The 12,761-nt window shown below is 33.3% G+C and overlaps 1 long non-coding RNA gene across 3 annotated transcripts in view; it reads right to left on the bottom strand.

The window, feature by feature from the left end:
- The window catches only part of LOC134484728 (uncharacterized), a 76,912-nt gene that overhangs the window by 26,068 nt on the left and 38,083 nt on the right, over positions 1-12,761 (bottom strand). The window lies entirely within an intron of this gene.

Below are 12,761 nucleotides of genomic sequence, written 5' to 3'. Positions count from 1 at the left end.
TGATTAGAGTAAAATTTTATTTTTTTATCTTATGAGAGAAGAAATTATTAATCAAGAATGGATATTTGATATTTTCTAAAAGATGTTAATAGAGGTTGAAACCGTATATATAAGATCAACCATTTATACCTTTTCCAAATGAAACTCATTGAAATGTCAGTACACATGTAGTACATAAATGGAATGATACATAGGAATAAAAACATCCCCTATGTATCCAGAATCATCTATTATCACCATGATGAAAGCCAATATTAGGAAGAGAAGATGGTACAGCCACTTTGCAGGAAAATCAGCTTCATTCAAAATGAAGATTGAGCTGGGAAGTGATTTGACTAAGTGTAGTTAAGAATAATGTAAATGCCCAAAAATTGCAATCTCACTAAGTGGTATTTCCTCGTTTCAGGAGGTATGTTGTTAGGGGTAGGCTTTGAGGTTTCAAAAGACTGAAGCTATTTCAATCTAGTTTTCTCCACCTTCTGCTTATGGTCTGAGATGTAATCTTTCAGCAACCTCTGCCTGTTTATCTTTACTCTGATATCATCCATCACTGACTCTGATATTCTGGATTATAAGCCCAAATAAAGTATTTCTTTTTTAAAGGAAAGAATAATATAAATGAGTTTAATGTTATGAGAAGCAGACCTTGTTTACCTGATATGGTTGCCTTTTCCTTTCTTAGCTTGGGCCATCAAACTTCTGCTATGTTGAATGAGAAATCTCCATATTCTCTACTCTCACATATTGCAGTTTGTCACTTGGCCCTCAGGATCCCCTTATACATGGGGCTGTATTTTTGTTCTTGGAAGTTAGAAAGTTTGGACTTCCTGACTTTGGAGGCAGGGTTAAAAGTAAATGGGAAGTGAGTGATATACATACCACAACTCTTCTATTTTAGTATGTAAATGGGGGTTATTAGAGGATGGGATTACTGAGGTGAGCATAAAGGAAAGGTGCTGCTTTATTTGAAATGTTTTCTTACCTCATTCTGTGCCCTTGTAAAGAACCAGTCTTATCTCTCAGGCCTGGCCATGTTCCTGTCACTCCTCACCTGCCTATCTCTTGCAGCTCTTAATTCTAGTTCCTACTTCTCACTCTAGGTTTCATCTTGACCAGATTTAGTTCATTTTTCAGTGCTCCTGCTCTGAAACGTACACAAGTTCTTTTTCTTTTGTTTTATTTTCAAACTTTCAATGTTTATATTCGTTTTTGTTTTACCTCTTTTATGGAAGCCTTAGAGGAGAATCATTCATGGATGTCTCTTTTGATTGGAATGAGAAAATAATGAAAAAAATCTTTTTTTTTAAATTACAGGACATTTTCATGTCTAAGTTTTTCTCTTACATACACCTGCCATGCTAGTTTATCTCCCTGTCTTGTCCTTAGTCCTTTCCTCCCCTTGCTACTTGGATACTGCCTCTTAGGACTTACTGCAGAACCATAAATGCTGGCATACACAAGGGAGGTGTTGATTCTTCATCACTTTTCTAACTTTTTTTCTCCCTTCTCTCCTGATCTGTTTGAATAAATTTGGATCTCTGTACTCAATAGTATATTGCTATAGTGCTTGGGCCATGAAAATATCTGTTATTGTTGCCTTGTCATAGTTTTACAGCTCAGGTTTGGCCTAGTTACACTTTGGGATCTAAGTCCAAGAAGTTTGAGGACTTTAATAAAAACTTGTCAGGAGCTAAAAATACTTTTAAATGATTTCTTAATACATGACGCCTAGAAAACCCTTTCATAAATCATGGATAAAGCAATCTGAGATTCTTGTTTCTGTAAAGTACTTAAAAATATGAAAGGGAGAAAGGCCATGGCTTGCTCACTCTTGTCATTAGATAGGGCGCTCAGATATGAGTTTTCCTGCGATTTCTGCTTAGAACATAAAGATGTCTTTGGTAGTTTGCATTACCAGATTGCTTATATTAATTCCCCCTTTTGCTATTGTTTTGGTTTTCTGTCTTCATTGTTTCCAATAGGACCATAGCTCCCCACTCTGTGTAGATAAAAGGTGGGTCCAGTACAGCTGTTATTGTTCTGGCACACAAACTACTTTTTGGGAACAAATGTTCACCATTGTATAGTTGACAGTGGTTTGAAATTCTTTCCTTGTCCTCAGTTTCTTGTAACAACATATTCTTTACATCTTCTTTAATTAATTGTATTGACCTCCCTGTAATCGTATTATGTATCTGTGTGTATGGAAGAAAGATTTTCTTTAAATATTCTGTGGTTTGTGGGTTTATTCTTCCATAAAGTATTTCCCAACACCACATGACCTCAGGCCATTACTAGGAATTACTGTATGCTGGGAACATTGGGGGAGGATAGTGTGAAATTAATCACTGTCCTTTGTTTCAGAGATTTTTATTTTTTAATAAGTAACCAATACTATACAAATAGCTAACTAACTCTTGTGTTCCCCTTCCTGTATGGCTGCTGGTGTAAATAAAATGCATTTTTTCATTGATAAACAATAATAAAATCTCATAAAGGCACAAACATACTTAAAGACAGAAAATATTCACAAAGGAAAATCCATTTAAAATGGAGATAAAATATAAACAAAATGAGATCAAAAGACCCATTCAGAAACATGATATTAAAAATGTCATTGTCAAGTTACAAATTTTTAAGATGAGATAATAATAATATATACTTAAAAAGAGATGAAAACCATTAAATGCACTGTGTGCCCAAAATGTTCACTCAAAATATAGTATATACCAAAGAATGGAATGGAGCTCTCATTCTTGCTACTATAGAGGCAAAATGGAAGAATTACTATTAGGCTAAACCCAACCTAGATTTCATAGTGCCAAACTATCAAGAAAGCTAGTGTTTCAAAAATACCACATTAAGCAAATATCGATAATAAAAACAAATATAAAAATAAGAAAGTATTGAAGACCAGCACTAGTCCATGATAATCTGATAGGGTGCATGGGATTATTTCAATATTCTGGTATCTATATGGACCTGTTTAGTGACACAGTATATGGTAAGTTTGGAGAAGTTACTTTTAGGTGCAAAGAAAAAAGGTATATTCTCTAGTTTTAGGATGAAATGTTATTTAAATATCTGCTAAATCCATTTGGATGATTATTTCTGTTATTTTTAATGTATCAGTTTAGTTTCAGTTGCCACAAACGGTCAATTGATGAACTTGGGTATTGAAATCTCCTACTATTATCGTGTTGGCGCCAATATATTCTTTGAGGCTTAGTGATTTTCTTTTGGTGAATTTAGGTGCCCTAGCATTTGAAACATAGTTGTTCATAATTGATAGTTCATCTTAGTATTATTTTTTCTTTGACAATTATTTTGTCCTTCCTTATCATTTTTGATATCTTTGGTTGAAAGTAAAATTTTATTCAATGTAAGAAAGGCTATTTCCGTTTTATTTCTTGGGACCATTTGCTTGGAATTTCTCTCCAGCCTTTTACCTTGAGATAGTGACTGTCTATATAATTAAGGTATATTTCCTGTATGCAGCAAAATGTTCGGTCCACTTTATTTATTCAATCCCTTAGTTTATATATTCTTATTGGAGAATTAAGTCCATTGATGATAAGAGATATTAAATAAAATTTATTGTTCTTTCCTGCTATTTTTATTGTTAGAAATGGAATTACTTTTGTGTGGCTATCATCTTTTGGGTTTGTTGAAAGATTAATTCCCAAATTTTTCCTAGGGTGTAGTTCCTTTCTTGTGTTGGAAGTGTCCATCTACTATCCCATGTAGGGCTAGATTTGTTGAAAGATGTTTTGTAAATTTGGCTTTGTCATGGAGTATCTTGGTTTCTGCATTCATGGTAAGTGAAAATTTTACCAGATATCCAAGCCTGGAGATCCAGAAATAAATGCAAACACCTACGGTCACTTTATCTTTGACAAATGTTCTAAAACCATTTAATGGAAAAAAGACAGAATTTTCAAAAAATGGTGATGGTTCAACGTGAGGTCAGCATATAGAAAAATCAATTATTTAAACAAACTCACAGGGTGGGGGAACAAATGATCACATTGTTAGATGGTGACAAAAAATGAAAACAATCAATACCTCTTCATGTTAAAAGATTTGGTACATATTATAAATTCAAGGTCCATACATAAACTTAGTAAAAACAATATTACAAAAAGAGTACCCAACATCAACATAAATGGAGAGAACCTTGAAGCAATTCAACAAATATCTGGGAATAGAAAAGGTTGTCCAATCTCCACTTACTTCTTTAATATAGCACTAGAAATCTTATTCACAGAAATTAGACAACCAAAGGAGATAAAGGGAATTCAAGAAGTCAAAATATCATGATTTGTATATGATATGATAGTATATTTTAGTGACCCCAAAAATTCAACCAGAGAAACTCCTTCAGCCAATAAACAACTTCTGTAAAATGGCTGGATATAAAATTAACTCAAACAAATCATTACGCTTCCTCTACTTCAAGGATAAACAGGTTGAGAAGAATTTAGGGATATGACAATTTTCACATTAGTCACAAATAATAAAAAATATCTCAGTGTGACTCTAACCAAGCAAGTAAAAGGTCTTTATGACAAGAACTTCAACTCTGTGAAGAAAAAAAATGAAGAAAATCTCAGATGGAAAGATTTTCCATGCTTATGGATTGGTAGAGTTAATATTGCAAAAATGGCAAACTTGGCAAAAGCAATCAACATATTCAAGGCAATCGCTATCACAATTCCAACTCACTGCTTCATAGAGTTAGAAAGAGCAATTTGAAAATTCATTTGAAATAACAAAAACCCCATGACAGAGAAAACTCTCCTCAACAAGAAAAGAACTTCTTTACTTTTTCTTTTTTTTCTGCTTGTAAAGTTTATTCACCACAAGGGCACCCCTAAAGGAAGAAGCAGGAGCTGATATCTGATCTGTGTTCTTCTTGAAAGCCTTGCATCGTAACACAGCATAAGGATATCAAAAGGATGGGAAGGTTTGCTTTTCATTTGTGGAACATTCCGTACATGTAATACAATGTGCTCTGATCAAGTGCACCCACAATCCCTCCTGCTCCTCCTAGACCTGCGCGCATCTCATCTCCCTTCCAAATTTCTGTAGTCTTTCGCTTAATTTTTTTTGCATATTTCTAACACTGGATCCTTTCATTTCTTTTTTTTAATTAACTTGAGTATTTCTTATTTACCTTTTGAGTATTATTCCCTTTCCCGGTTTCCAGGCCAACATACCCCAACCCCTCCACCTCCCCTTCTTTATGGGTATTCCCCTCCCCATCCTCCCCCCATTGCCGCCCTCCCCCCAACAAACCTGTTCACTAGGGGTTCAGTCTTAGCAGGACCAAAGACTTCCCCTTAAATGAGTGATCTTACTAGCATGTTCAATGCTACTATGAGGTCAGAGTTCAGGGTCAGTCCATGCATAGTCTTTAGGTACTGGGTTAGTCACTGGAAGCTCTGGTTGCTTGATATTGTTGTTCATATGGGGTCTAGAGCCCCTGCAAGTTCTTCCAGTTATTTCTCTGATTCCTTCAACGGGTTTCCTGTTCTCAGTTCAGTGCTTTGCTGCTGGCATTTGCCTCAGTATTTGCCATATTCTGGCTGTGTCTCTCAGCAGATATCTACAACTGACTCCTGTCTGCCTGATCTTCTTTGCTTCATCCATCTTGTCTAATTGGGTGGCTGTATATGTATGGGACACACGTAGGGTAGGCTCTGAATGGATGTTCCTTCTGTCTCTGTTTTAATCTTAGCCTCTCTATTCCGTGCCAAGGGTATTCTTATTCCCCTTTTAAAGAAGGAGTGAAGCATTCACATTTTGATCATCCATCTTGAATTTCATGTGTTCTGGGCATTTAGGGTAATTCAAGCATTTGGGTTAATAGCAACATATTAATGAGTGCATACCATATGTGTTTTTCTGGGATTGGGTTACATCACTCAGGTTGATATTTTCCAGTTCCATCAATTTGCCTATGAATTTCATAAAGGCATTGTTTTTGATAGCTGAGTAACATTCCATTGTGTAGATGTACCACATTTTATGTATCCATTCCTCTGTTGAAGGGCATCTGGGTTCTTTCCAGCTTCTGGCTATTATAAATAAGGCTGCTATAAACATACTGGAGCATGTGTCTTTTTTATATGCTGGGGCATCTTTTGGGTATATGCCTAAGAGAGGTATAGCTGGATCCTCAGGCAGTTCAATGTCCAATTTTCTGAGGAACCTCCAAACTGATTTCGAGAATGGTTGTACATTCCCACCAACAATGGAGGAGTGATCCTCTTTCTCCACATCCTCGCCAGCATTTGCTGTCACCTGAGTTTTTGGTCTTAGCCATTCTCACTGGTGTGAAGTGAAATCTCAGGGTTGTTTTGATTGGCATTTCCCTTATGACTAAAGATGTTGAACATTTCCTTAGGTGTTTCTTAGTCATTTGGCATTCCTCAGCTGTGAATTCTTTGTTTAGCTCTGAACCTCACTTTTAATAGGGTTATTTGTCTCCCTGCGGTCTAACTTCTTGAGTTATTAGTACATTTTGGATATAAGGCCTCTATCTGTTGCATGATTGGTAAAGATCTTTTCCTTCTTTGGGAATCACTATCCCTTACCTCAAACTGTATAACAGAAAAATAATGATAAAAATTTAATGGTTATGGTACAGAGACAGATACCCACATCAATGGAATAGAATTGAAGACCCAGAAATGAAGGCACATCCCAGGCACTTGATATTTACAAAGGAGCCAAAACCATCCAATGGAATAAACATAGCATTTTCAACAAATAATGCTGGTTTGACTGGAAATTAGCATGCAGAAGAAGGGAAATCAATCAATTCTTATCACCGCATACAAAGCTCAAGTCAAAGTGGATCAAGGGTCTCCACATAAAATCATATAACCTAACACTAATAGAAGAAAAAATGTGAAAGAATCTTGGACACTTGGGCACTGGGGAAATTTCCTGAATATAAAACCAATGGCTTATGCTCTAAGATCAAGATTTGACAAATGGAACTTCATAAAATTGTAAAGCTTTTGTAAGGAATAAGGCACTGTCATTAGGAAAAAGGAGCAACCAATCGATTAAGAAAAGATCTTTACCAATCCTACATATGATAGAGGGCTAAATTCAATCTAAACAAAAACTCAAGGAATTATGTTACAGGGAATCAAATAGTCCTTTCAAAATGGTGTATAGAGCTAAACAATGAATTCTTAACTAAGGTATATCAACATCCTTACCCATCGGGTAAATGTAAACCAAAAAAAAAAAAAAAAAAAAAAAAAAAAAAAAAAAAAAACCTGAGGTTCCACAGCACACCAATCAGAATGGCTAAGATAAAAACAAATTCAGATGACAAATGATAATTAAAAGGAGGTAGAGAAAGAGGAACACTCCTCCAATGTTGGTGGGATTGCAAGCTGGTATAACCACTCTGGAAATAAGTCTGGAATTTTCTAACACAATTGGTAATACATGAGGATCCTGCAATACCACTTCTTGGTTATTTACCCAAAAGATGCTCCAACATGTAACAAGGACACAAGATGCTATATGTGTATAGCAACAATATATATATATAATTATATGTGCATATATACATATATATTGTATTATAAACACACACACACACAAACATATTCATAAGAAAGAATCCACAGGTCATATGAAGCCCAAGCATAAAGAAGACCAAAATGTGGATGCTACATTGTTTCTAAGAAAAAGGAACTAAATATTCATGGGAGGAAATACAATGATAAAGAGTCAAGCAGGGACTGAAGAAGGGTTAACCAGAGACTGCCCCACGTGGGGATCCATCCACTATGCCGCCACCCAATCCAGACTTTATTGCTGATGCCAACAAATCCTTACTGATACAAATCAGATATGGATGTCTCATGAGAGGCTCTGACAGATCCCTACTGATATAAATGAGGATGGTTGCAGTTAACCATTGGATTAAACAAGGGGGTTTCAATGGAAGTTTTAGAGAAAATACTTAATGATCTGAAGGGATTTGCAAAACCCCAGGAAAAACAACACCACCAACCAACAAGATCCCACTATAAATTCGGGGGATTAAACAACCCACTAGTGAGTACAGATTGAGGAACCCACGATACCAGCCACATGTGTGGCAGAGAAATGCACTGTCGAGCATGATTGGAAGGAAAAGCCTTTAATACAGTGAAGACTTATATCCCCAGTGTAGGGTAATGCCAGAGGATTGAGGTTGAGGTGGGTGGGTGGGAATGGGAACATCCTCAAAGAAGCTGAAGTGGGGGTTTATGGGAAAGGTAGGAAAGGATATACCATTTGAACTGAAAATACATAAAATATTCAGGAAAAATTATTAAATAAAAATGACACTATGTCTCATTAAATTAATAGTGAAATATCATTTCCCATTTCTGATATTGGCTCAAATATTAGAGTTTAGCATTAATTTCTTTGGTCTCTTTTGCTGTCTATAGCCAATATGTCCCTTTTTTCTATGCCTTATTTTAAAAGAACTGTATTTTACAATTTAAATAAATATAGAATGGAAAAATACTGACATCATTTGTGATTCAAAGATAATAACAATTTTACTATATTTCCTTTTAGTAAAAGTTAGACATCTCCGTGAAGACACTTTGATGGATAATATCAAAATATGTTTATAGGAATGGTACATCAAGTACTTTTTGTTAAAAGCGTCAGTCAGGAAATGGTTCTAATATTTATGCATTATGGTAGCTGATTATGGAAGAAACTAAATGTTCTTAGATTTTGTAATAATGCATATAAATAATTAATTCTTAATGTTTGTTGACAGAAGGAAGTTATCAATGAATATATATATATATATATATATATATATGGCACACGTTTCTAATATAAATAGAGCAAATTAAATATATAATTTATGAACTAAAGGTGAGTAAAAGTAAGATCTATCATTGATTCTACCTACAGTTGGAGTTAAGACATGATTCATGGATCCATGTATTTCTTTCTAGACATCCAATGAGATAAAATTAGTGTGGAAAAAGATAAAAATGCAATTAGCATGTGTGATCTAGTGTACATATTTAAAAATTGCTTTTGAAAAATACTCAGAAAATATTTTCAAGTTTATATATACATCATATACAAAAATTAACTATGTCCATAAATTATCAATATCACTCAAGCTACTTTCTCTGGTCTTATTATATTTGAATTATCAAAAGAACATGTATATGTATGTATGTATACTCAAACAGGCACACTCACACACACACATACACACACACACACAAAATACTTCTAAAAATTTAAAACAAATTAGTAAATAATAGTCTTTCAGAGAAAATAATGAAAAAGGATGAACTAAATTCCAGTACTCCCAAAAGTGTACATTTTAGCATATAAAACTTTGCCTTATAAGTTTTAGAAAAATACATATGTGGCCAATATATGTAATCAGATCCCATTTGGACTTATTACTCAGAGTTAAAGTAGATAATAAAATGGAGTGGGAAAAATATTAGATAACAAGATTTAGCTATACTTTTTCAATTATACAAAAAAATCTGAGAAACAGTTAAATGACACAACATTTAAAATTGCTTTCTATTAAGCATTGATATCTACGTTTAGTCTTCATAGTCTAAATAATAGAGAGAACTAAGTCTCACAAGTTGTTTCCTGGCTTAAATACAATTTTCTTTGCTTGTGAATGTACACAGAACCAATTAATATAATAAAAATGGATAGATGTTGTGTTACAAAAAGTAAAAGACCTTTTGTTTATTTATTCGGTATGAATTTATTTTTGTAGAATGTCTTCCCATGTTTCTGTTGGATATTTTATAAATCCTTACTTTGGTGCGGTTGGTGCTTAAATTTAACTGAACATGGCTGCATATGTCAATATAGTAGAAATGGATTCTTGGGGCAGAGATTACCTTTTTGTTAAACCTGATTAAAATGAATGGTGGTCACAGTGTGCACAACCAAATAGAAGGTAATAAACTGTGGCTTCGGGTACCCATCTTTTTATGAGATTTCACTTTGTAGTGTTGAAAGAATTGTTCTGTGATATCATGAGATTGTGCAGTAAACAGTCCTTTTCTTTATTCCTGTAATGAAAGCAAACATTTATTGTTTTCAGTTCCTTCAGAGAGCTTGCTAGGAGACTAGATCAAGGAGGAACTTGGGAAGAGGGACTTAGATATGCAAAATATATTTTTGATATTGGATTTCTTCTAGGTACTTTAGGGAACTAACTTCATAAGATTTGGAATATAATCAGAAAAGAGCTTGTTAAAGATGTAGAAAAGCACGTGGTGTGGTTGCACAGGCCTTTAATCTTAGTACTAGGGAGCAGAAGCAGGCAGAACTCTACGTTCAAGGCCAGCTTGGTCTACAGAGAGAGAAAGAGAGAAAAGGTGAGAGAGAGAGAGAGAGTTTTCTGGTACTGCCAGGGATATAAAAGAAACACTGTCAAAAAAATGTTCAAGAATAAGTTCCGTATTATACAGAGAAAAAAATTCTCATTTTATTTTAGTAAGATGTTAATAATTTTTTCTTCATTCTAATGAAATGACTTAGCTATAAAATAATCTGAAGGCACCGAAAATGTAAGAAAAGGTGCTTTACATCACTATTCCCCTTAAACTATAAGTTGAATTTTTATTAAATAAACCTATGTAAATACACTCTGAAGGCTTTTCTGTGATTAGCTAAAGGGCTTTTACATTGTGAATTAAGAATGGTGAATTTCAGGCCAATCTTGAAAGGTCATCACTAAGGTGTAGAAGCATATTAAGCATACAAAATCAAATATAAAATTTTGCACAATAAAGAATGAGAACCTTTAATTGGTTTTCCTCTAATGTAAACACTTTCTTTTTGTTGAGTGAAGATTTTATAATTTGAACTAATTTTATGAGAAATACCACCTGCTTTCAGAAGATAAGAAACAGAGAAAGATGAGGAAAAACATATGCTAAGGAACAATGAACTGGGATAGAGTATTCTAGGTAATATATAGATCAATAAATTTGACCCGTCTGTTACTGGTAAGGTGGGGACTTCATTACGCATATTTATGTACTTAAAAATGTTTTCTTTTCTTCTTGAGTTGTATGGTTGCTCTGAAAACACTGGGTTTTGTGTTAAGATCTTTGCATATTTAATGATAGTTTTGAAATATTATGTTATAATCAAAAGCCGTGCTTTGTACAAACTTTTTAAGCAACAAAAAAGAGAATTGTCCGCTTGAGTTTTATGAAGAAAGTTAGTATGTTAAACATGAATAAATTTTTCTGATATATGCCTTCTCTTCATATACCATGCTTATTGATGAATCCTTAGCACATAGGAATGAATAGTAACCATCTTAGTATAGTTTCAGGATTTTATAGTATATTGTTTGACACGTGCATTTCTATTAAAATGCTATCACTTTTCTAATTCTCTTAATTTAACTGAAGAGGTTTTCCATAACTTCTAGTCCGTTTTTAATTAATTTAACAGGTCTTTGGTGTTATTATTGAATTTTATGACAGTATCTTCTTAATGTTCTTTATTTTTAAGGTAAATAGGTAAATATATATATATATGTATATATATATATAACAAAAATATTTTATAAAAAAATTAAATTATTAGTGGAAAATCACTTAGTGATGGACAATTTTATAAACATTCTCTAAAGTATGAATATTCTACAATTTTAATTAGTATTAAAACATTATATATACCACAACCTTTATTAACCTTAGCATATACTGATCTAGTTAACATAACCACAAATTTTTATCTGTAAAATTTTTTTCTTAGTTTGTCAGTAATTAATCTTGACTTCTCTATCTGAGCTTTCTCATCATTATTCACAAAAAAATCTATTGTTGTTTTATTGAGAATAGTAAGGAATGTTCATTGATATGTAGATACATAAGAATATGACAATATACGAAATGGTATTTCATTAAGCCCTAGGAAAACTAAACTATCATGGTTTCAGGAAAATAAACGTAACTAGAAAATATACCGAGTAAGGTAGCAAAGACTCAGAAAGGCAAATACCATGTGTTCTTCCTCATATAGATCATAGAATCTCCTTCTAATATACTTGTATTTATGTGAAGCTGTGGATGGTTTGAATTTATTTAACTGATATAGGTCGCAGACATTAGAAAGTTGGGTTTTAAACAGTGTGCCATGGAAGATATTGAACATGTGGGATATGGATGTAGATGTAAGAATAATGAAGTGAGACTAGTATAAGTGGTGAGGGACATAGGACAGGAAGGAATAAAGAACTGAAAAAGCGAGGATGAGGTTGAATGTCAACAAGAATAAAATAAGACAACCTGTTACTTTATAGGTTAGGTTAAAATAAATATTAAAATTTAAATCTAATACCATTATGTTTAATGCTATATACATCATGTTTGAGGAAAAGTGCCAGCAAGTGATATCAAAATGGAAATAATATATTTATCTTATTTGATCTTAGTCAAATTATCCATAATTATTTGGTAAAAACATCATTTGTCTGCCAAATTTATTGTACCACTTAAAAAATTGCCTGTGATATAATCAAACTTTATGATAGTAGACAATTTTATTATTAGGTCAACTTTTAAAATCTGTGATTTGATCTATGTTTTAAGTTTTTTTTTACTTAAATTTGTTCCTCCAGACATTCACACATATTAAATTATCATTTTCAAAGTTGAATACTAATATAAAAGTATGATCCAGCAGGGTTTTTGAAATTGCTCAATTATAAG

This window comes from Rattus norvegicus, assembly GCF_036323735.1.
Source record: "Rattus norvegicus strain BN/NHsdMcwi chromosome Y unlocalized genomic scaffold, GRCr8 chrY_unlocalized_39, whole genome shotgun sequence".
NCBI lineage: Eukaryota > Metazoa > Chordata > Mammalia > Rodentia > Muridae > Rattus > Rattus norvegicus.
The sequence above is the reverse complement of the archived record's forward strand: the minus strand, read 5'-3'. Positions and strand labels throughout refer to the sequence as shown.